The sequence below is a fragment of the Pseudophryne corroboree genome, chromosome 4, assembly GCF_028390025.1.
Source record: "Pseudophryne corroboree isolate aPseCor3 chromosome 4, aPseCor3.hap2, whole genome shotgun sequence".
Classification (NCBI taxonomy): domain Eukaryota; kingdom Metazoa; phylum Chordata; class Amphibia; order Anura; family Myobatrachidae; genus Pseudophryne; species Pseudophryne corroboree.
In genome coordinates this window covers 62393647-62415606 of record NC_086447.1, presented here as the reverse complement: position 1 = coordinate 62415606, position 21960 = coordinate 62393647, and the positions used below count along the sequence as shown (strand labels likewise).

General features: G+C 38.0%; 27 non-coding genes across 27 annotated transcripts; all 27 read right to left on the bottom strand.

The window, feature by feature from the left end:
* Window positions 1-315: 315 nt before the first annotated feature.
* On the bottom strand, window positions 316-387 carry TRNAA-CGC (transfer RNA alanine (anticodon CGC)). The gene has a single exon. It is a non-coding gene; the product is annotated as a tRNA-Ala (tRNA).
* An 875-nt stretch (window positions 388-1262) lies between these two features.
* Window positions 1263-1334, bottom strand: TRNAA-UGC (transfer RNA alanine (anticodon UGC)). The gene has a single exon. It is a non-coding gene; the product is annotated as a tRNA-Ala (tRNA).
* A 353-nt stretch (window positions 1335-1687) lies between these two features.
* Window positions 1688-1759, bottom strand: TRNAA-CGC (transfer RNA alanine (anticodon CGC)). The gene has a single exon. It is a non-coding gene; the product is annotated as a tRNA-Ala (tRNA).
* An 874-nt stretch (window positions 1760-2633) lies between these two features.
* TRNAA-UGC (transfer RNA alanine (anticodon UGC)) lies at window positions 2634-2705 on the bottom strand. Its single transcript has one exon. It is a non-coding gene; the product is annotated as a tRNA-Ala (tRNA).
* A 353-nt stretch (window positions 2706-3058) lies between these two features.
* Window positions 3059-3130, bottom strand: TRNAA-CGC (transfer RNA alanine (anticodon CGC)). The gene has a single exon. It is a non-coding gene; the product is annotated as a tRNA-Ala (tRNA).
* Window positions 3131-4418: 1288 nt separating this feature from the next.
* TRNAA-CGC (transfer RNA alanine (anticodon CGC)) lies at window positions 4419-4490 on the bottom strand. Its single transcript has one exon. It is a non-coding gene; the product is annotated as a tRNA-Ala (tRNA).
* Window positions 4491-5364: 874 nt separating this feature from the next.
* Window positions 5365-5436, bottom strand: TRNAA-UGC (transfer RNA alanine (anticodon UGC)). Its single transcript has one exon. It is a non-coding gene; the product is annotated as a tRNA-Ala (tRNA).
* Window positions 5437-5789: 353 nt separating this feature from the next.
* TRNAA-CGC (transfer RNA alanine (anticodon CGC)) lies at window positions 5790-5861 on the bottom strand. Its single transcript has one exon. It is a non-coding gene; the product is annotated as a tRNA-Ala (tRNA).
* Window positions 5862-6736: 875 nt separating this feature from the next.
* On the bottom strand, window positions 6737-6808 carry TRNAA-UGC (transfer RNA alanine (anticodon UGC)). Its single transcript has one exon. It is a non-coding gene; the product is annotated as a tRNA-Ala (tRNA).
* A 353-nt stretch (window positions 6809-7161) lies between these two features.
* Window positions 7162-7233, bottom strand: TRNAA-CGC (transfer RNA alanine (anticodon CGC)). The gene has a single exon. It is a non-coding gene; the product is annotated as a tRNA-Ala (tRNA).
* An 874-nt stretch (window positions 7234-8107) lies between these two features.
* On the bottom strand, window positions 8108-8179 carry TRNAA-UGC (transfer RNA alanine (anticodon UGC)). The gene has a single exon. It is a non-coding gene; the product is annotated as a tRNA-Ala (tRNA).
* A 565-nt stretch (window positions 8180-8744) lies between these two features.
* Window positions 8745-8816, bottom strand: TRNAV-CAC (transfer RNA valine (anticodon CAC)). The gene has a single exon. It is a non-coding gene; the product is annotated as a tRNA-Val (tRNA).
* An 875-nt stretch (window positions 8817-9691) lies between these two features.
* On the bottom strand, window positions 9692-9763 carry TRNAA-UGC (transfer RNA alanine (anticodon UGC)). The gene has a single exon. It is a non-coding gene; the product is annotated as a tRNA-Ala (tRNA).
* A 353-nt stretch (window positions 9764-10116) lies between these two features.
* On the bottom strand, window positions 10117-10188 carry TRNAA-CGC (transfer RNA alanine (anticodon CGC)). The gene has a single exon. It is a non-coding gene; the product is annotated as a tRNA-Ala (tRNA).
* An 874-nt stretch (window positions 10189-11062) lies between these two features.
* TRNAA-UGC (transfer RNA alanine (anticodon UGC)) lies at window positions 11063-11134 on the bottom strand. The gene has a single exon. It is a non-coding gene; the product is annotated as a tRNA-Ala (tRNA).
* A 1713-nt stretch (window positions 11135-12847) lies between these two features.
* Window positions 12848-12919, bottom strand: TRNAA-CGC (transfer RNA alanine (anticodon CGC)). The gene has a single exon. It is a non-coding gene; the product is annotated as a tRNA-Ala (tRNA).
* An 874-nt stretch (window positions 12920-13793) lies between these two features.
* TRNAA-UGC (transfer RNA alanine (anticodon UGC)) lies at window positions 13794-13865 on the bottom strand. Its single transcript has one exon. It is a non-coding gene; the product is annotated as a tRNA-Ala (tRNA).
* Window positions 13866-14218: 353 nt separating this feature from the next.
* Window positions 14219-14290, bottom strand: TRNAA-CGC (transfer RNA alanine (anticodon CGC)). Its single transcript has one exon. It is a non-coding gene; the product is annotated as a tRNA-Ala (tRNA).
* An 875-nt stretch (window positions 14291-15165) lies between these two features.
* On the bottom strand, window positions 15166-15237 carry TRNAA-UGC (transfer RNA alanine (anticodon UGC)). Its single transcript has one exon. It is a non-coding gene; the product is annotated as a tRNA-Ala (tRNA).
* A 353-nt stretch (window positions 15238-15590) lies between these two features.
* Window positions 15591-15662, bottom strand: TRNAA-CGC (transfer RNA alanine (anticodon CGC)). Its single transcript has one exon. It is a non-coding gene; the product is annotated as a tRNA-Ala (tRNA).
* An 874-nt stretch (window positions 15663-16536) lies between these two features.
* On the bottom strand, window positions 16537-16608 carry TRNAA-UGC (transfer RNA alanine (anticodon UGC)). Its single transcript has one exon. It is a non-coding gene; the product is annotated as a tRNA-Ala (tRNA).
* A 353-nt stretch (window positions 16609-16961) lies between these two features.
* Window positions 16962-17033, bottom strand: TRNAA-CGC (transfer RNA alanine (anticodon CGC)). The gene has a single exon. It is a non-coding gene; the product is annotated as a tRNA-Ala (tRNA).
* A 1288-nt stretch (window positions 17034-18321) lies between these two features.
* On the bottom strand, window positions 18322-18393 carry TRNAA-CGC (transfer RNA alanine (anticodon CGC)). The gene has a single exon. It is a non-coding gene; the product is annotated as a tRNA-Ala (tRNA).
* Window positions 18394-19267: 874 nt separating this feature from the next.
* TRNAA-UGC (transfer RNA alanine (anticodon UGC)) lies at window positions 19268-19339 on the bottom strand. The gene has a single exon. It is a non-coding gene; the product is annotated as a tRNA-Ala (tRNA).
* Window positions 19340-19692: 353 nt separating this feature from the next.
* On the bottom strand, window positions 19693-19764 carry TRNAA-CGC (transfer RNA alanine (anticodon CGC)). Its single transcript has one exon. It is a non-coding gene; the product is annotated as a tRNA-Ala (tRNA).
* Window positions 19765-20639: 875 nt separating this feature from the next.
* TRNAA-UGC (transfer RNA alanine (anticodon UGC)) lies at window positions 20640-20711 on the bottom strand. The gene has a single exon. It is a non-coding gene; the product is annotated as a tRNA-Ala (tRNA).
* Window positions 20712-21064: 353 nt separating this feature from the next.
* On the bottom strand, window positions 21065-21136 carry TRNAA-CGC (transfer RNA alanine (anticodon CGC)). Its single transcript has one exon. It is a non-coding gene; the product is annotated as a tRNA-Ala (tRNA).
* Between the last annotated feature and the right edge of the window lie 824 nt (window positions 21137-21960).

Here is a 21960-nt window from a genome sequence, read left to right as displayed (position 1 = left end):
CTGCATAGTACTCAAGTTCTACTACTTCCACTATTCTAAAGTTAAACTCAGAGCACGGAGCAAAGATAACAATTATACCTTGCTGTATAAATTTCAAGGATACTGTAGGTATCATATGATAACTTTTATTTCAATGCGGAAACACAGATTCTGGGGAATATAATCTACCACTGAGCAACATCACATTTTATAGACTGGTCAATAATTTTTCATAGTTTGATTGAAACTTTTCCAATTTCTCTAGAGTATTTTAATGCATTTGTTGATCTGGAGAGGTTACATAGAGTTTAGAAAGAATCTACATTTTGCAAAACATGGAGATGTCGGGGATTGAACCCGGGGCCTCATACATGCGAAGCATGCGCTCTACCACTGAGCTACATCCCTTGTGAAAAAGTGTGGTACTCATTCGATTGCAGCTTTGCATTGTACTCAAGTTCTACTATTTTCTAGTGTTCTAAGGGTCATCTCAGAGTATAAAGCAATAAAAACCATTACACTTTGCCAGAGTTCAAGGACACCATAGTTTCCACAGCTGATGAGGATACAAGTAGATGATCATTCCACACTTTAAATTGCTGTTAGACTTCTTCACCGGAGTCTGGGTTATCATCAGAATCCCCTACCTTATGTAATGAATGGCATGGATATTGATCAAGTATTGCCAAGTAGAGGACAGTCTTACATTCTGTTTTATCAGCAGTGTCAGAACTTGGAAGAAGGGCACATAGGATGCAGGCTATGACTGCCTCCTGGGCATTGCTGACTAAGGCTTCACCAGGTATTTTGTACAGAGTTGATATGTGTTTATCTTTTCATGCATTGATTGATCACTAATAACTTGACATTCAAGCCCAAATCCATCCTCCATAGGTTCACAATGTGTTTAAAGATGTCTGTCCTTCTTAATCAATTAGTTTTGCTGTATCGTGTGATTTGTTCTTTTATGAAACTACTGCTTTTATAGTTCATTTCCCAGTGAAATTAAAACTCTGTTTCATAATTACCATATACTTGACATCAGTGTTTGGAGAATGTCAGTAGGTATGATATGGTAACTGCTGGTTAAATAAGGAAACACAGTATCCACAGAATATAATCTACCACTGAGCTACATCACATTTAATAGAATGATCAATTATTTTTCATAATTGGTGTTAATTCTTGCCCATTACTGTAGAGTGCATTCATGCATTTGTTGGTCTTGGGCTCTTCTGAAGAGGTTACATACAGATAAGTAAGAATCTATATTTTGCAAAACATGGAGATACCGGGGATTGAACCCAGGGACTCATACATGCAAAGCATGCGCTCTACCACTGAGCTACATCCCCTTTGAGTTGGTGTGTTTTGATACCGAGCGATTGCTGTTCTGCATAGTACTCAAGTTCTACTACTTCCACTGTTCTAAGGTTAAACTCAGAGCACAGAGCAAAGATAACAATTATACCTTGCTGTATAGATTTCAAGGATACTGTAGGTATCATATGATAACTTTTATTTCAATGCGGAAACACAGATTCTGGGGAATATAATCTACCACTGAGCAACATCACATTTTATAGACTGGTCAATAATTTTTCATAGTTTGATTGAAACTTTTCCAATTTCTCTAGAGTATTTTAATGCATTTGTTGATCTGGAGAGGTTACATAGAGTTAAGAAAGAATCTACATTTTGCAAAACATGGAGATGCCGGGGATTGAATCCGGGGCCTCATACATGCGAAGCATGCGCTCTACCACTGAGCTACATCCCCTGTGAAAAAGTGTGGTACTCATTCGATTGCAGATTTGCATTGTACTCAAGTTCTACTATTTTCTAGTATTCTAAGGGTCATCTCAGAGTATAAAGCAATAAAACCCATTACATTTTGCCAGAGTTCAAGGACACCATAGTTTCCACAGCTGATGAGGATACAAGTAGATGATCATTCCACACTTTAAATTGCTGTTAGACTTCTTCACCGGAGTCTGGGTTATCATCAGAATCCCCTACCTTATGTAATGAATGGCATGGATATTGATCAAGTATTGCCAAGTAGAGGACAGTCTTACATTCTGTTTTATCAGTAGTGTCAGAACTTGGAAGAAGGGCACATAGGATACAGGCTATGACTGCCTCCTGGGCATTGCTGACTAAGGCTTCACCAGGTATTTTGTACAGAGTTGATATGTGTTTATCTTTTCATGCATTGATTGATCACTAATGACTTGACATTCAAGCCCAAATCCATCCTCCATAGGTTCACAATGTGTTTAAAGATGTCTGTCCTTCTTAATCAATTAGTTTTGCTGTATCGTGTGATTTGTTCTTTTATGAAACTACTGCTTTTATAGTTCATTCCCAGTGAAATTAAAACTCTGTTTCATAATTACCATATACTTGACATCAGTGTTTGGAGAATGTAAGTAGGTATGATATGGTAACTGCTGGTTAAATAAGGAAACACAGTATCCACAGAATATAATCTACCACTGAGCTACATCACATTTAATAGAATGATCAATTATTTTTCATAATTGGTGTTAATTCTTGCCCATTACTGTAGAGTGCATTCATGCATTTGTTGGTCTTGGGCTCTTCTGAAGAGGTTACATACAGATAAGTAAGAATCTATATTTTGCAAAACATGGAGATGCCAGGGATTGAACCCGGGGCCTCATACATGCAAAGCATGCGCTCTACCACTGAGCTACATCCCCTTTGAGGGGGTGTGTTTTGATACCGAGCGATTGCCGTTCTGCATAGTACTCAAGTTCTACTACTTCCAATGTTCTAAGGTTAAACTCAGAGCACGGAGCAAAGATAACAATTATACCTTGCTGTATAGATTTCAAGGATACTGTAGGTATCATATGATAACTTTTATTTCAATGCGGAAACACAGATTCTGGGGAATATAATCTACCACTGAGCAACATCACATTTTATAGACTGGTCAATAAATTTTCATAGTTTGATTGAAACTTTTCCAATTTCTCTAGAGTATTTTAATGCATTTGTTGATCTGGAGAGGTTACATAGAGTTAAGAAAGAATCTACATTTTGCAAAACATGGAGATGCCGGGGAGTGAACCCAGGGCCTCGTACATGCGAAGCATGCGCTCTACCACTGAGCTACATCCCCTGTGAAAAAGTGTGGTACTCATTCGATTGCAGCTTTGCATTGTACTCAAGTTCTACTATTTTCTAGTATTCTAAGGGTCATCTCACAATATAAAGCAATAAAAACCATTACACTTTGCCAGAGTTCAAGGACACCATAGTTTCCACAGCTGATGAGGATACAAGTAGATGATCATTCCACACTTTAAATTGCTGTTAGACCTCTTCACCAGAGTCTGGGTTATCATCAGAATCCCCTACCTTATGTAATGAATGGCATGGATATTGATCAAGTATTGCCAAGTAGAGGACAGTCTTACATTCTGTTTTATCAGCAGTGTCAGAACTTGGAAGAAGGGCACATAGGATACAGGCTATGACTGCCTCCTGGGCATTGCTGACTAAGGCTTCACCAGGTATTTTGTACAGAGTTGATATATGTTTATCTTTTCATGCATTGATTGATCACTAATTACTTGACATTCAAGCCCAAATCCATCCTCCATAGGTTCACAATGTGTTTAAAGATGTCTGTCCTTCTTAATCAATTAGTTTTGCTGTATCGTGTGATTTGTTCTTTTATGAAACTACTGCTTTTATAGTTCATTTCCCACTGAAATTAAAACTCTGTTTCATAATTACCATATACTTGACATCAGTGTTTGGAGAATGTCAGTAGGTATGATATGGCAACTGCTGGTTAAATAAGGAAACACAGTATCCACAGAATATCATCTACCACTGAGCTACATCACATTTAATAGAATGATCAATTATTTTTCATAATTGGTGTTAATTCTTGCCCATTACTGTAGAGTGCATTCATGCATTTGTTGGTCTTGGGCTCTTCTGAAGAGGTTACATACAGATAAGTAAGAATCTGTATTTTGCAAAACATGGAGATGCCGGGGATCTCATACATGCAAAGCATGCGCTCTACCACTGAGCTACATCCCCTTTGAGTTAGTGTGTTTTGGTACCGAGCGATTGCTGTTCTGCATAGTACTCAAGTTCTACTACTTCCACTGTTCTAAGGTTAAACTCAGAGCACGGAGCAAAGATAACAATTATACCTTGCTGTATAGATTTCAAGGATACTGTAGGTATCATATGATAACTTTTATTTCAATGCGGAAACACAGATTCTGGGGAATATAATCTACCACTGAGCAACATCACATTTTATAGACTGGTCAATAATTTTTCATAGTTTGATTGAAACTTTTCCAATTTCTCTAGAGTATTTTAATGCATTTGTTGATCTGGAGAGGTTACATAGAGTTAAGAAAGAATCTACATTTTGCAAAACATGGAGATGCCGGGGATTGAACCTGGGGCCTCATACATGCGAAGCATGCGCTCTACCACTGAGCTACATCCCCTGTGAAAAAGTGTAGTACTCATTCGATTGCAGATTTGCATTGTACTCAAGTTCTACTATTTTCTAGTGTTCTAAGGGTCATCTCAGAGTATAAAGCAATAAAACCCATTACATTTTGCCAGAGTTCAAGGAACCCAAAGTTTCCACAGCTGATGAGGATACAAGTAGATGATCATTCCACACTTTAAATTGCTGTTAGACTTCTTCACCGGAGTCTGGGTTATCATCAGAATCCCCTACCTTATGTAATGAATGGCATGGATATTGATCAAGTATTGCCAAGTAGAGGACAGTCTTACATTCTGTTTTATCAGTAGTGTCAGAACTTGGAAGAAGGGCACATAGGATACAGGCTATGACTGCCTCCTGGGCATTGCTGACTAAGGCTTCACCAGGTATTTTGTACAGAGTTGATATGTGTTTATCTTTTCATGCATTGATTGATCACTAATGACTTGACATTCAAGCCCAAATCCATCCTCCATAGGTTCACAATGTGTTTAAAGATGTCTGTCCTTCTTAATCAATTAGTTTTGCTGTATCGTGTGATTTGTTCTTTTATGAAACTACTGCTTTTATAGTTCATTCCCAGTGAAATTAAAACTCTGTTTCATAATTACCATATACTTGACATCAGTGTTTGGAGAATGTCAGTAGGTATGATATGGTAACTGCTGGTTAAATAAGGAAACACAGTATCCACAGAATATAATCTACCACTGAGCTACATCACATTTAATAGAATGATCAATTATTTTTCATAATTGGTGTTAATTCTTGCCCATTACTGTAGAGTGCATTCATGCATTTGTTGGTCTTGGGCTCTTCTGAAGAGGTTACATACAGATAAGTAAGAATCTATATTTTGCAAAACATGGAGATGCCAGGGATTGAACCCGGGGCCTCATACATGCAAAGCATGCGCTCTACCACTGAGCTACATCCCCTTTGAGTTGGTGTGTTTTGATACCGAGCGATTGCCGTTCTGCATAGTACTCAAGTTCTACTACTTCCAATGTTCTAAGGTTAAACTCAGAGCACGGAGCAAAGATAACAATTATACCTTGCTGTATAGATTTCAAGGATACTGTAGGTATCATAGGATAACTTTTATTTCAATGCGGAAACACAGATTCTGGGGAATATAATCTACCACTGAGCAACATCACATTTTATAGACTGGTCAATAAATTTTCATAGTTTGATTGAAACTTTTCCAATTTCTCTAGAGTATTTTAATGCATTTGTTGATCTGGAGAGGTTACATAGAGTTAAGAAAGAATCTACATTTTGCAAAACATGGAGATGCCGGGGAGTGAACCCAGGGCCTCGTACATGCGAAGCATGCGCTCTACCACTGAGCTACATCCCCTGTGAAAAAGTGTGGTACTCATTCGATTGCAGCTTTGCATTGTACTCAAGTTCTACTATTTTCTAGTGTTCTAAGGGTCATCTCACAATATAAAGCAATAAAAACCATTACACTTTGCCAGAGTTCAAGGACACCATAGTTTCCACAGCTGATGAGGATACAAGTAGATGATCATTCCACACTTTAAATTGCTGTTAGACTTCTTCACCAGAGTCTGGGTTATCATCAGAATCCCCTACCTTATGTAATGAATGGCATGGATATTGATCAAGTATTGCCAAGTAGAGGACAGTCTTACATTCTGTTTTATCAGCAGTGTCAGAACTTGGAAGAAGGGCACATAGGATGCAGGCTATGACTGCCTCCTGGGCATTGCTGACTAAGGCTTCACCAGGTATTTTGTACAGAGTTGATATGTGTTTATCTTTTCATGCATTGATTGATCACTAATAACTTGACATTCAAGCCCAAATCCATCCTCCATAGGTTCACAATGTGTTTAAAGATGTCTGTCCTTCTTAATCAATTAGTTTTGCTGTATCGTGTGATTTGTTCTTTTATGAAACTACTGCTTTTATAGTTCATTTCCCAGTGAAATTAAAACTCTGTTTCATAATTACCATATACTTGACATCAGTGTTTGGAGAATGTCAGTAGGTATGATATGGTAACTGCTGGTTAAATAAGGAAACACAGTATCCACAGAATATAATCTACCACTGAGCTACATCACATTTAATAGAATGATCAATTATTTTTCATAATTGGTGTTAATTCTTGCCCATTACTGTAGAGTGCATTCATGCATTTGTTGGTCTTGGGCTCTTCTGAAGAGGTTACATACAGATAAGTAAGAATCTATATTTTGCAAAACATGGAGATACCGGGGATTGAACCCAGGGACTCATACATGCAAAGCATGCACTCTACCACTGAGCTACATCCCCTTTGAGTTGGTGTGTTTTGATACCGAGCGATTGCTGTTCTGCATAGTACTCAAGTTCTACTACTTCCACTGTTCTAAGGTTAAACTCAGAGCACAGAGCAAAGATAACAATTATACCTTGCTGTATAGATTTCAAGGATACTGTAGGTATCATATGATAACTTTTATTTCAATGCGGAAACACAGATTCTGGGGAATATAATCTACCACTGAGCAACATCACATTTTATAGACTGGTCAATAATTTTTCATAGTTTGATTGAAACTTTTCCAATTTCTCTAGAGTATTTTAATGCATTTGTTGATCTGGAGAGGTTACATAGAGTTAAGAAAGAATCTACATTTTGCAAAACATGGAGATGCCGGGGATTGAATCCGGGGCCTCATACATGCGAAGCATGCGCTCTACCACTGAGCTACATCCCCTGTGAAAAAGTGTGGTACTCATTCGATTGCAGATTTGCATTGTACTCAAGTTCTACTATTTTCTAGTATTCTAAGGGTCATCTCAGAGTATAAAGCAATAAAACCCATTACATTTTGCCAGAGTTCAAGGACACCATAGTTTCCACAGCTGATGAGGATACAAGTAGATGATCATTCCACACTTTAAATTGCTGTTAGACTTCTTCACCGGAGTCTGGGTTATCATCAGAATCCCCTACCTTATGTAATGAATGGCATGGATATTGATCAAGTATTGCCAAGTAGAGGACAGTCTTACATTCTGTTTTATCAGTAGTGTCAGAACTTGGAAGAAGGGCACATAGGATACAGGCTATGACTGCCTCCTGGGCATTGCTGACTAAGGCTTCACCAGGTATTTTGTACAGAGTTGATATGTGTTTATCTTTTCATGCATTGATTGATCACTAATGACTTGACATTCAAGCCCAAATCCATCCTCCATAGGTTCACAATGTGTTTAAAGATGTCTGTCCTTCTTAATCAATTAGTTTTGCTGTATCGTGTGATTTGTTCTTTTATGAAACTACTGCTTTTATAGTTCATTCCCAGTGAAATTAAAACTCTGTTTCATAATTACCATATACTTGACATCAGTGTTTGGAGAATGTCAGTAGGTATGATATGGCAACTGCTGGTTAAATAAGGAAACACAGTATCCACAGAATATCATCTACCACTGAGCTACATCACATTTAATAGAATGATCAATTATTTTTCATAATTGGTGTTAATTCTTGCCCATTACTGTAGAGTGCATTCATGCATTTGTTGGTCTTGGGCTCTTCTGAAGAGGTTACATACAGATAAGTAAGAATCTATATTTTGCAAAACATGGAGATGCCGGGGATTAAACCCGGGGCCTCATACATGCAAAGCATGCGCTCTACCACTGAGCTACATCCCCTTTGAGGTGGTGTGTTTTGATACCGAGTGATTGCTGTTCTGCATAGTACTCAAGTTCTACTACTTCCACTATTCTAAAGTTAAACTCAGAGCACGGAGCAAAGATAACAATTATACCTTGCTGTATAAATTTCAAGGATACTGTAGGTATCATATGATAACTTTTATTTCAATGCGGAAACACAGATTCTGGGGAATATAATCTACCACTGAGCAACATCACATTTTATAGACTGGTCAATAATTTTTCATAGTTTGATTGAAACTTTTCCAATTTCTCTAGAGCACAGGTTCTCAAACTCGGTCCTCAGGACCCCACACAGTGCATGTTTTGCAGGTCTCCTCACAGAATCACAAGTGAAATAATTAGCTCCACCTGTGGGCCTTTTAAAATGTGTCAGTGAGTAATTAATACACCTGTGCACCTGCTGGGTTGCCTGCAAAACATGCACTGTGTGGGGTCCTGAGGACCGAGTTTGAGAACCTCTGCTCTAGAGTATTTTAATGCATTTGTTGATCTGGAGAGGTTACAAAGAGTTTAGAAAGAATCTACATTTTGCAAAACATGGAGATGCCGGGGATTGAACCCGGGGCCTCATACATGTGAAGCATGCGCTCTACCACTGCGCTACATCCCTTGTGAAAAAGTGTGGTACTCATTCGATTGCAGCTTTGCATTGTACTCAAGTTCTACTATTTTCTAGTGTTCTAAGGGTCATCTCAGAGTATAAAGCAATAAAAACCATTACACTTTGCCAGAGTTCAAGGACACCATAGTTTCCACAGCTGATGAGGATACAAGTAGATGATCATTCCACACTTTAAATTGCTGTTAGACTTCTTCACCGGAGTCTGGGTTATCATCAGAATCCCCTACCTTATGTAATGAATGGCATGGATATTGATCAAGTATTGCCAAGTAGAGGACAGTCTTACATTCTGTTTTATCAGCAGTGTCAGAACTTGGAAGAAGGGCACATAGGATGCAGGCTATGACTGCCTCCTGGGCATTGCTGACTAAGGCTTCACCAGGTATTTTGTACAGAGTTGATATGTGTTTATCTTTTCATGCATTGATTGATCACTAATAACTTGACATTCAAGCCCAAATCCATCCTCCATAGGTTCACAATGTGTTTAAAGATGTCTGTCCTTCTTAATCAATTAGTTTTGCTGTATCGTGTGATTTGTTCTTTTATGAAACTACTGCTTTTATAGTTCATTTCCCAGTGAAATTAAAACTCTGTTTCATAATTACCATATACTTGACATCAGTGTTTGGAGAATGTCAGTAGGTATGATATGGTAACTGCTGGTTAAATAAGGAAACACAGTATCCACAGAATATAATCTACCACTGAGCTACATCACATTTAATAGAATGATCAATTATTTTTCATAATTAGTGTTAATTCTTGCCCATTACTGTAGAGTGCATTCATGCATTTGTTGGTCTTGGGCTCTTCTGAAGAGGTTACATACAGATAAGTAAGAATCTATATTTTGCAAAACATGGAGATACCGGGGATTGAACCCAGGGACTCATACATGCAAAGCATGCGCTCTACCACTGAGCTACATCCCCTTTGAGTTGGTGTGTTTTGATACCGAGCGATTGCTGTTCTGCATAGTACTCAAGTTCTACTACTTCCACTGTTCTAAGGTTAAACTCAGAGCACAGAGCAAAGATAACAATTATACCTTGCTGTATAGATTTCAAGGATACTGTAGGTATCATATGATAACTTTTATTTCAATGCGGAAACACAGATTCTGGGGAATATAATCTACCACTGAGCAACATCACATTTTATAGACTGGTCAATAATTTTTCATAGTTTGATTGAAACTTTTCCAATTTCTCTAGAGTATTTTAATGCATTTGTTGATCTGGAGAGGTTACATAGAGTTAAGAAAGAATCTACATTTTGCAAAACATGGAGATGCCGGGGATTGAATCCGGGGCCTCATACATGCGAAGCATGCGCTCTACCACTGAGCTACATCCCCTGTGAAAAAGTGTGGTACTCATTCGATTGCAGATTTGCATTGTACTCAAGTTCTACTATTTTCTAGTATTCTAAGGGTCATCTCAGAGTATAAAGCAATAAAACCCATTACATTTTGCCAGAGTTCAAGGACACCATAGTTTCCACAGCTGATGAGGATACAAGTAGATGATCATTCCACACTTTAAATTGCTGTTAGACTTCTTCACCGGAGTCTGGGTTATCATCAGAATCCCCTACCTTATGTAATGAATGGCATGGATATTGATCAAGTATTGCCAAGTAGAGGACAGTCTTACATTCTGTTTTATCAGTAGTGTCAGAACTTGGAAGAAGGGCACATAGGATACAGGCTATGACTGCCTCCTGGGCATTGCTGACTAAGGCTTCACCAGGTATTTTGTACAGAGTTGATATGTGTTTATCTTTTCATGCATTGATTGATCACTAATGACTTGACATTCAAGCCCAAATCCATCCTCCATAGGTTCACAATGTGTTTAAAGATGTCTGTCCTTCTTAATCAATTAGTTTTGCTGTATCGTGTGATTTGTTCTTTTATGAAACTACTGCTTTTATAGTTCATTCCCAGTGAAATTAAAACTCTGTTTCATAATTACCATATACTTGACATCAGTGTTTGGAGAATGTCAGTAGGTATGATATGGTAACTGCTGGTTAAATAAGGAAACACAGTATCCACAGAATATAATCTACCACTGAGCTACATCACATTTAATAGAATGATCAATTATTTTTCATAATTGGTGTTAATTCTTGCCCATTACTGTAGAGTGCATTCATGCATTTGTTGGTCTTGGGCTCTTCTGAAGAGGTTACATACAGATAAGTAAGAATCTATATTTTGCAAAACATGGAGATGCCAGGGATTGAACCCGGGGCCTCATACATGCAAAGCATGCGCTCTACCACTGAGCTACATCCCCTTTGAGTTGGTGTGTTTTGATACCGAGCGATTGCCGTTCTGCATAGTACTCAAGTTCTACTACTTCCAATGTTCTAAGGTTAAACTCAGAGCACGGAGCAAAGATAACAATTATACCTTGCTGTATAGATTTCAAGGATACTGTAGGTATCATATGATAACTTTTATTTCAATGCGGAAACACAGATTCTGGGGAATATAATCTACCACTGAGCAACATCACATTTTATAGACTGGTCAATAAATTTTCATAGTTTGATTGAAACTTTTCCAATTTCTCTAGAGTATTTTAATGCATTTGTTGATCTGGAGAGGTTACATAGAGTTAAGAAAGAATCTACATTTTGCAAAACATGTAGATGCCGGGGAGTGAACCCAGGGCCTCGTACATGCGAAGCATGCGCTCTACCACTGAGCTACATCCCCTGTGAAAAAGTGTGGTACTCATTCGATTGCAGCTTTGCATTGTACTCAAGTTCTACTATTTTCTAGTGTTCTAAGGGTCATCTCACAATATAAAGCAATAAAAACCATTACACTTTGCCAGAGTTCAAGGACACCATAGTTTCCACAGCTGATGAGGATACAAGTAGATGATCATTCCACACTTTAAATTGCTGTTAGACCTCTTCACCAGAGTCTGGGTTATCATCAGAATCCCCTACCTTATGTAATGAATGGCATGGATATTGATCAAGTATTGCCAAGTAGAGGACAGTCTTACATTCTGTTTTATCAGCAGTGTCAGAACTTGGAAGAAGGGCACATAGGATACAGGCTATGACTGCCTCCTGGGCATTGCTGACTAAGGCTTCACCAGGTATTTTGTACAGAGTTGATATATGTTTATCTTTTCATGCATTGATTGATCACTAATTACTTGACATTCAAGCCCAAATCCATCCTCCATAGGTTCACAATGTGTTTAAAGATGTCTGTCCTTCTTAATCAATTAGTTTTGCTGTATCGTGTGATTTGTTCTTTTATGAAACTACTGCTTTTATAGTTCATTTCCCACTGAAATTAAAACTCTGTTTCATAATTACCATATACTTGACATCAGTGTTTGGAGAATGTCAGTAGGTATGATATGGCAACTGCTGGTTAAATAAGGAAACACAGTATCCACAGAATATCATCTACCACTGAGCTACATCACATTTAATAGAATGATCAATTATTTTTCATAATTGGTGTTAATTCTTGCCCATTACTGTAGAGTGCATTCATGCATTTGTTGGTCTTGGGCTCTTCTGAAGAGGTTACATACAGATAAGTAAGAATCTGTATTTTGCAAAACATGGAGATGCCGGGGATCTCATACATGCAAAGCATGCGCTCTACCACTGAGCTACATCCCCTTTGAGTTAGTGTGTTTTGGTACCGAGCGATTGCTGTTCTGCATAGTACTCAAGTTCTACTACTTCCACTGTTCTAAGGTTAAACTCAGAGCACGGAGCAAAGATAACAATTATACCTTGCTGTATAGATTTCAAGGATACTGTAGGTATCATATGATAACTTTTATTTCAATGCGGAAACACAGATTCTGGGGAATATAATCTACCACTGAGCAACATCACATTTTATAGACTGGTCAATAATTTTTCATAGTTTGATTGAAACTTTTCCAATTTCTCTAGAGTATTTTAATGCATTTGTTGATCTGGAGAGGTTACATAGAGTTAAGAAAGAATCTACATTTTGCAAAACATGGAGATGCCGGGGATTGAACCTGGGGCCTCATACATGCGAAGCATGCGCTCTACCACTGAGCTACATCCCCTGTGAAAAAGTGTGGTACTCATTCGATTGCAGATTTGCATTGTACTCAAGTTCTACTATTTTCTAGTGTTCTAAGGGTCATCTCAGAGTATAAAGCAATAAAACCCATTACATTTTGCCAGAGTTCAAGGAACCCAAAGTTTCCACAGCTGATGAGGATACAAGTAGATGATCATTCCACACTTTAAATTGCTGTTAGACTTCTTCACCGGAGTCTGGGTTATCATCAGAATCCCCTACCTTATGTAATGAATGGCATGGATATTGATCAAGTATTGCCAAGTAGAGGACAGTCTTACATTCTGTTTTATCAGTAGTGTCAGAACTTGGAAGAAGGGCACATAGGATACAGGCTATGACTGCCTCCTGGGCATTGCTGACTAAGGCTTCACCAGGTATTTTGTACAGAGTTGATATGTGTTTATCTTTTCATGCATTGATTGATCACTAATGACTTGACATTCAAGCCCAAATCCATCCTCCATAGGTTCACAATGTGTTTAAAGATGTCTGTCCTTCTTAATCAATTAGTTTTGCTGTATCGTGTGATTTGTTCTTTTATGAAACTACTGCTTTTATAGTTCATTCCCAGTGAAATTAAAACTCTGTTTCATAATTACCATATACTTGACATCAGTGTTTGGAGAATGTCAGTAGGTATGATATGGTAACTGCTGGTTAAATAAGGAAACACAGTATCCACAGAATATAATCTACCACTGAGCTACATCACATTTAATAGAATGATCAATTATTTTTCATAATTGGTGTTAATTCTTGCCCATTACTGTAGAGTGCATTCATGCATTTGTTGGTCTTGGGCTCTTCTGAAGAGGTTACATACAGATAAGTAAGAATCTATATTTTGCAAAACATGGAGATGCCAGGGATTGAACCCGGGGCCTCATACATGCAAAGCATGCGCTCTACCACTGAGCTACATCCCCTTTGAGTTGGTGTGTTTTGATACCGAGCGATTGCCGTTCTGCATAGTACTCAAGTTCTACTACTTCCAATGTTCTAAGGTTAAACTCAGAGCACGGAGCAAAGATAACAATTATACCTTGCTGTATAGATTTCAAGGATACTGTAGGTATCATAGGATAACTTTTATTTCAATGCGGAAACACAGATTCTGGGGAATATAATCTACCACTGAGCAACATCACATTTTATAGACTGGTCAATAAATTTTCATAGTTTGATTGAAACTTTTCCAATTTCTCTAGAGTATTTTAATGCATTTGTTGATCTGGAGAGGTTACATAGAGTTAAGAAAGAATCTACATTTTGCAAAACATGGAGATGCCGGGGAGTGAACCCAGGGCCTCGTACATGCGAAGCATGCGCTCTACCACTGAGCTACATCCCCTGTGAAAAAGTGTGGTACTCATTCGATTGCAGCTTTGCATTGTACTCAAGTTCTACTATTTTCTAGTGTTCTAAGGGTCATCTCACAATATAAAGCAATAAAAACCATTACACTTTGCCAGAGTTCAAGGACACCATAGTTTCCACAGCTGATGAGGATACAAGTAGATGATCATTCCACACTTTAAATTGCTGTTAGACTTCTTCACCAGAGTCTGGGTTATCATCAGAATCCCCTACCTTATGTAATGAATGGCATGGATATTGATCAAGTATTGCCAAGTAGAGGACAGTCTTACATTCTGTTTTATCAGCAGTGTCAGAACTTGGAAGAAGGGCACATAGGATACAGGCTATGACTGCCTCCTGGGCATTGCTGACTAAGGCTTCACCAGGTATTTTGTACAGAGTTGATATATGTTTATCTTTTCATGCATTGATTGATCACTAATTACTTGACATTCAAGCCCAAATCCATCCTCCATAGGTTCACAATGTGTTTAAAGATGTCTGTCCTTCTTAATCAATTAGTTTTGCTGTATCGTGTGATTTGTTCTTTTATGAAACTACTGCTTTTATAGTTCATTTCCCACTGAAATTAAAACTCTGTTTCATAATTACCATATACTTGACATCAGTGTTTGGAGAATGTCAGTAGGTATGATATGGCAACTGCTGGTTAAATAAGGAAACACAGTATCCACAGAATATCATCTACCACTGAGCTACATCACATTTAATAGAATGATCAATTATTTTTCATAATTGGTGTTAATTCTTGCCCATTACTGTAGAGTGCATTCATGCATTTGTTGGTCTTGGGCTCTTCTGAAGAGGTTACATACAGATAAGTACGAATCTGTATTTTGCAAAACATGGAGATGCCGGGGATTGAACCGGGGGCCTCATACATGCAAAGCATGCGCTCTACCACTGAGCTACATCCCCTTTGAGTTAGTGTGTTTTGGTACCGAGCGATTGCTGTTCTGCATAGTACTCAAGTTCTACTACTTCCACTGTTCTAAGGTTAAACTCAGAGCACGGAGCAAAGATAACAATTATACCTTGCTGTATAGATTTCAAGGATACTGTAGGTATCATATGATAACTTTTATTTCAATGCGGAAACACAGATTCTGGGGAATATAATCTACCACTGAGCAACATCACATTTTATAGACTGGTCAATAATTTTTCATAGTTTGATTGAAACTTTTCCAATTTCTCTAGAGTATTTTAATGCATTTGTTGATCTGGAGAGGTTACATAGAGTTAAGAAAGAATCTACATTTTGCAAAACATGGAGATGCCGGGGATTGAATCCGGGGCCTCATACATGCGAAGCATGCGCTCTACCACTGAGCTACATCCCCTGTAAAAAAGTGTGGTACTCATTCGATTGCAGATTTGCATTGTACTCAAGTTCTACTATTTTCTAGTATTCTAAGGGTCATCTCAGAGTATAAAGCAATAAAACCCATTACATTTTGCCAGAGTTCAAGGACACCATAGTTTCCACAGCTGATGAGGATACAAGTAGATGATCATTCCACACTTTAAATTGCTGTTAGACTTCTTCACCGGAGTCTGGGTTATCATCAGAATCCCCTACCTTATGTAATGAATGGCATGGATATTGATCAAGTATTGCCAAGTAGAGGACAGTCTTACATTCTGTTTTATCAGTAGTGTCAGAACTTGGAAGAAGGGCACATAGGATACAGGCTATGACTGCCTCCTGGGCATTGCTGACTAAGGCTTCACCAGGTATTTTGTACAGAGTTGATATGTGTTTATCTTTTCATGCATTGATTGATCACTAATGACTTGACATTCAAGCCCAAATCCATCCTCCATAGGTTCACAATGTGTTTAAAGATGTCTGTCCTTCTTAATCAATTAGTTTTGCTGTATCGTGTGATTTGTTCTTTTATGAAACTACTGCTTTTATAGTTCATTCCCAGTGAAATTAAAACTCTGTTTCATAATTACCATATACTTGACATCAGTGTTTGGAGAATGTCAGTAGGTATGATATGGTAACTGCTGGTTAAATAAGGAAACACAGTATCCACAGAATATAATCTACCACTGAGCTACATCACATTTAATAGAATGATCAATTATTTTTCATAATTGGTGTTAATTCTTGCCCATTACTGTAGAGTGCATTCATGCATTTGTTGGTCTTGGGCTCTTCTGAAGAGGTTACATACAGATAAGTAAGAATCTATATTTTGCAAAACATGGAGATGCCAGGGATTGAACCCGGGGCCTCATACATGCAAAGCATGCGCTCTACCACTGAGCTACATCCCCTTTGAGTTGGTGTGTTTTGATACCGAGCGATTGCCGTTCTGCATAGTACTCAAGTTCTACTACTTCCAATGTTCTAAGGTTAAACTCAGAGCACGGAGCAAAGATAACAATTATACCTTGCTGTATAGATTTCAAGGATACTGTAGGTATCATATGATAACTTTTATTTCAATGCGGAAACACAGATTCTGGGGAATATAATCTACCACTGAGCAACATCACATTTTATAGACTGGTCAATAAATTTTCATAGTTTGATTGAAACTTTTCCAATTTCTCTAGAGTATTTTAATGCATTTGTTGATCTGGAGAGGTTACATAGAGTTAAGAAAGAATCTACATTTTGCAAAACATGGAGATGCCGGGGAGTGAACCCAGGGCCTCGTACATGCGAAGCATGCGCTCTACCACTGAGCTACATCCCCTGTGAAAAAGTGTGGTACTCATTCGATTGCAGCTTTGCATTGTACTCAAGTTGTACTATTTTCTAGTGTTCTAAGGGTCATCTCACAATATAAAGCAATAAAAACCATTACACTTTGCCAGAGTTCAAGGACACCATAGTTTCCACAGCTGATGAGGATACAAGTAGATGATCATTCCACACTTTAAATTGCTGTTAGACCTCTTCACCAGAGTCTGGGTTATCATCAGAATCCCCTACCTTATGTAATGAATGGCATGGATATTGATCAAGTATTGCCAAGTAGAGGACAGTCTTACATTCTGTTTTATCAGCAGTGTCAGAACTTGGAAGAAGGGCACATAGGATACAGGCTATGACTGCCTCCTGGGCATTGCTGACTAAGGCTTCACCAGGTATTTTGTACAGAGTTGATATATGTTTATCTTTTCATGCATTGATTGATCACTAATTACTTGACATTCAAGCCCAAATCCATCCTCCATAGGTTCACAATGTGTTTAAAGATGTCTGTCCTTCTTAATCAATTAGTTTTGCTGTATCGTGTGATTTGTTCTTTTATGAAACTACTGCTTTTATAGTTCATTTCCCACTGAAATTAAAACTCTGTTTCATAATTACCATATACTTGACATCAGTGTTTGGAGAATGTCAGTAGGTATGATATGGCAACTGCTGGTTAAATAAGGAAACACAGTATCCACAGAATATCATCTACCACTGAGCTACATCACATTTAATAGAATGATCAATTATTTTTCATAATTGGTGTTAATTCTTGCCCATTACTGTAGAGTGCATTCATGCATTTGTTGGTCTTGGGCTCTTCTGAAGAGGTTACATACAGATAAGTAAGAATCTGTATTTTGCAAAACATGGAGATGCCGGGGATCTCATACATGCAAAGCATGCGCTCTACCACTGAGCTACATCCCCTTTGAGTTAGTGTGTTTTGGTACCGAGTGATTGCTGTTCTGCATAGTACTCAAGTTCTACTACTTCCACTGTTCTAAGGTTAAACTCAGAGCACGGAGCAAAGATAACAATTATACCTTGCTGTATAGATTTCAAGGATACTGTAGGTATCATATAATAACTTTTATTTCAATGCGGAAACACAGATTCTGGGGAATATAATCTACCACTGAGCAACATCACATTTTATAGACTGGTCAATAATTTTTCATAGTTTGATTGAAACTTTTCCAATTTCTCTAGAGTATTTTAATGCATTTGTTGATCTGGAGAGGTTACATAGAGTTAAGAAAGAATCTACATTTTGCAAAACATGGAGATACCGGGGATTGAACCCGGGGCCTCATACATGCGAAGCATGCGCTCTACCACTGAGCTACATCCCCTGTGAAAAAGTGTGGTACTCATTCGATTGCAGATTTGCATTGTACTCAAGTTCTACTATTTTCTAGTGTTCTAAGGGTCATCTCAGAGTATAAAGCAATAAAACCCATTACATTTTGCCAGAGTTCAAGGAACCCAAAGTTTCCACAGCTGATGAGGATACAAGTAGATGATCATTCCACACTTTAAATTGCTGTTAGACTTCTTCACCGGAGTCTGGGTTATCATCAGAATCCCCTACCTTATGTAATGAATGGCATGGATATTGATCAAGTATTGCCAAGTAGAGGACAGTCTTACATTCTGTTTTATCAGTAGTGTCAGAACTTGGAAGAAGGGCACATAGGATACAGGCTATGACTGCCTCCTGGGCATTGCTGACTAAGGCTTCACCAGGTATTTTGTACAGAGTTGATATGTGTTTATCTTTTCATGCATTGATTGATCACTAATGACTTGACATTCAAGCCCAAATCCATCCTCCATAGGTTCACAATGTGTTTAAAGATGTCTGTCCTTCTTAATCAATTAGTTTTGCTGTATCGTGTAATTTGTTCTTTTATGAAACTACTGCTTTTATAGTTCATTCCCAGTGAAATTAAAACTCTGTTTCATAATTACCATATACTTGACATCAGTGTTTGGAGAATGTCAGTAGGTATGATATGGTAACTGCTGGTTAAATAAGGAAACACAGTATCCACAGAATATAATCTACCACTGAGCTACATCACATTTAATAGAATGATCAATTATTTTTCATAATTGGTGTTAATTCTTGCCCATTACTGTAGAGTGCATTCATGCATTTGTTGGTCTTGGGCTCTTCTGAAGAGGTTACATACAGATAAGTAAGAATCTATATTTTGCAAAACATGGAGATGCCAGGGATTGAACCCGGGGCCTTATACATGCAAAGCATGCGCTCTACCACTGAGCTACATCCCCTTTGAGTTGGTGTGTTTTGATACCGAGCGATTGCCGTTCTGCATAGTACTCAAGTTCTACTACTTCCAATGTTCTAAGGTTAAACTCAGAGCATGGAGCAAAGATAACAATTATACCTTGCTGTATAGATTTCAAGGATACTGTAGGTATCATAGGATAACTTTTATTTCAATGCGGAAACACAGATTCTGGGGAATATAATCTACCACTGAGCAACATCACATTTTATAGACTGGTCAATAAAGTTTCATAGTTTGATTGAAACTTTTCCAATTTCTCTAGAGTATTTTAATGCATTTGTTGATCTGGAGAGGTTACATAGAGTTAAGAAAGAATCTACATTTTGCAAAACATGGAGATGCCGGGGAGTGAACCCAGGGCCTCGTACATGCGAAGCATGCGCTCTACCACTGAGCTACATCCCCTGTGAAAAAGTGTGGTACTCATTCGATTGCAGCTTTGCATTGTACTCAAGTTCTACTATTTTCTAGTGTTCTAAGGGTCATCTCACAATATAAAGCAATAAAAACCATTACACTTTGCCAGAGTTCAAGGACACCATAGTTTCCACAGCTGATGAGGATACAAGTAGATGATCATTCCACACTTTAAATTGCTGTTAGACTTCTTCACCAGAGTCTGGGTTATCATCAGAATCCCCTACCTTATGTAATGAATGGCATGGATATTGATCAAGTATTGCCAAGTAGAGGACAGTCTTACATTCTGTTTTATCAGCAGTGTCAGAACTTGGAAGAAGGGCACATAGGATACAGGCTATGACTGCCTCCTGGGCATTGCTGACTAAGGCTTCACCAGGTATTTTGTACAGAGTTGATATATGTTTATCTTTTCATGCATTGATTGATCACTAATTACTTGACATTCAAGCCCAAATCCATCCTCCATAGGTTCACAATGTGTTTAAAGATGTCTGTCCTTCTTAATCAATTAGTTTTGCTGTATCGTGTGATTTGTTCTTTTATGAAACTACTGCTTTTATAGTTCATTTCCCACTGAAATTAAAACTCTGTTTCATAATTACCATATACTTGACATCAGTGTTTGGAGAATGTCAGTAGGTATGATATGGCAACTGCTGGTTAAATAAGGAAACACAGTATCCACAGAATATCATCTACCACTGAGCTACATCACATTTAATAGAATGATCAATTATTTTTCATAATTGGTGTTAATTCTTGCCCATTACTGTAGAGTGCATTCATGCATTTGTTGGTCTTGGGCTCTTCTGAAGAGGTTACATACAGATAAGTAAGAATCTGTATTTTGCAAAACATGGAGATGCCGGGGATTGAACCGGGGGCCTCATACATGCAAAGCATGCGCTCTACCACTGAGCTACATCCCCTTTGAGTTAGTGTGTTTTGGTACCGAGCGATTGCTGTTCTGCATAGTACTCAAGTTCTACTACTTCCACTGTTCTAAGGTTAAACTCAGAGCACGGAGCAAAGATAACAATTATACCTTGCTGTATAGATTTCAAGGATACTGTAGGTATCATATGATAACTTTTATTTCAATGCGGAAACACAGATTCTGGGGAATATAATCTACCACTGAGCAACATCACATTTTATAGACTGGTCAATAATTTTTCATAGTTTGATTGAAACTTTTCCAATTTCTCTAGAGTATTTTAATGCATTTGTTGATCTGGAGAGGTTACATAGAGTTAAGAAAGAATCTACATTTTGCAAAACATGGAGATGCCGGGGATTGAACCCGGGGCCTCATACATGCGAAACATGCGCTCTACCACTGAGCTACATCCCCTGTGAAAAAGTGTGGTACTCATTCGATTGCAGATTTGCATTGTACTCAAGTTCTACTATTTTCTAGTGTTCTAAGGGACATCTCAGAGTATAAAGCAATAAAACCCATTACATTTTGCCAGAGTTCAAGGAACCCAAAGTTTCCACAGCTGATGAGGATACAAGTAGATGATCATTCCACACTTTAAATTGCTGTTAGACTTCTTCACCAGAGTCTGGGTTATCATCAGAATCCCCTACCTTATGTAATGAATGGCATGGATATTGATCAAGTATTGCCAAGTAGAGGACAGTCTTACATTCTGTTTTATCAGTAGTGTCAGAACTTGGAAGAAGGGCACATAGGATACAGGCTATGACTGCCTCCTGGGCATTGCTGACTAAGGCTTCACCAGGTATTTTGTACAGAGTTGATATGTGTTTATCTTTTCATGCATTGATTGATCACTAATGACTTGACATTCAAGCCCAAATCCATCCTCCGTAGGTTCACAATGTGTTTAAAGATGTCTGTCCTTCTTAATCAATTAGTTTTGCTGTATCGTGTGATTTGTTCTTTTATGAAACTACTGCTTTTATAGTTCATTCCCAGTGAAATTAAAACTCTGTTTCATAATTACCATATACTTGACATCAGTGTTTGGAGAATGTCAGTAGGTATGATATGGTAACTGCTGGTTAAATAAGGAAACACAGTATCCACAGAATATCATCTACCACTGAGCTACATCACATTTAATAGAATGATCAATTATTTTTCATAATTGGTGTTAATTCTTGCCCATTACTGTAGAGTGCATTCATGCATTTGTTGGTCTTGGGCTC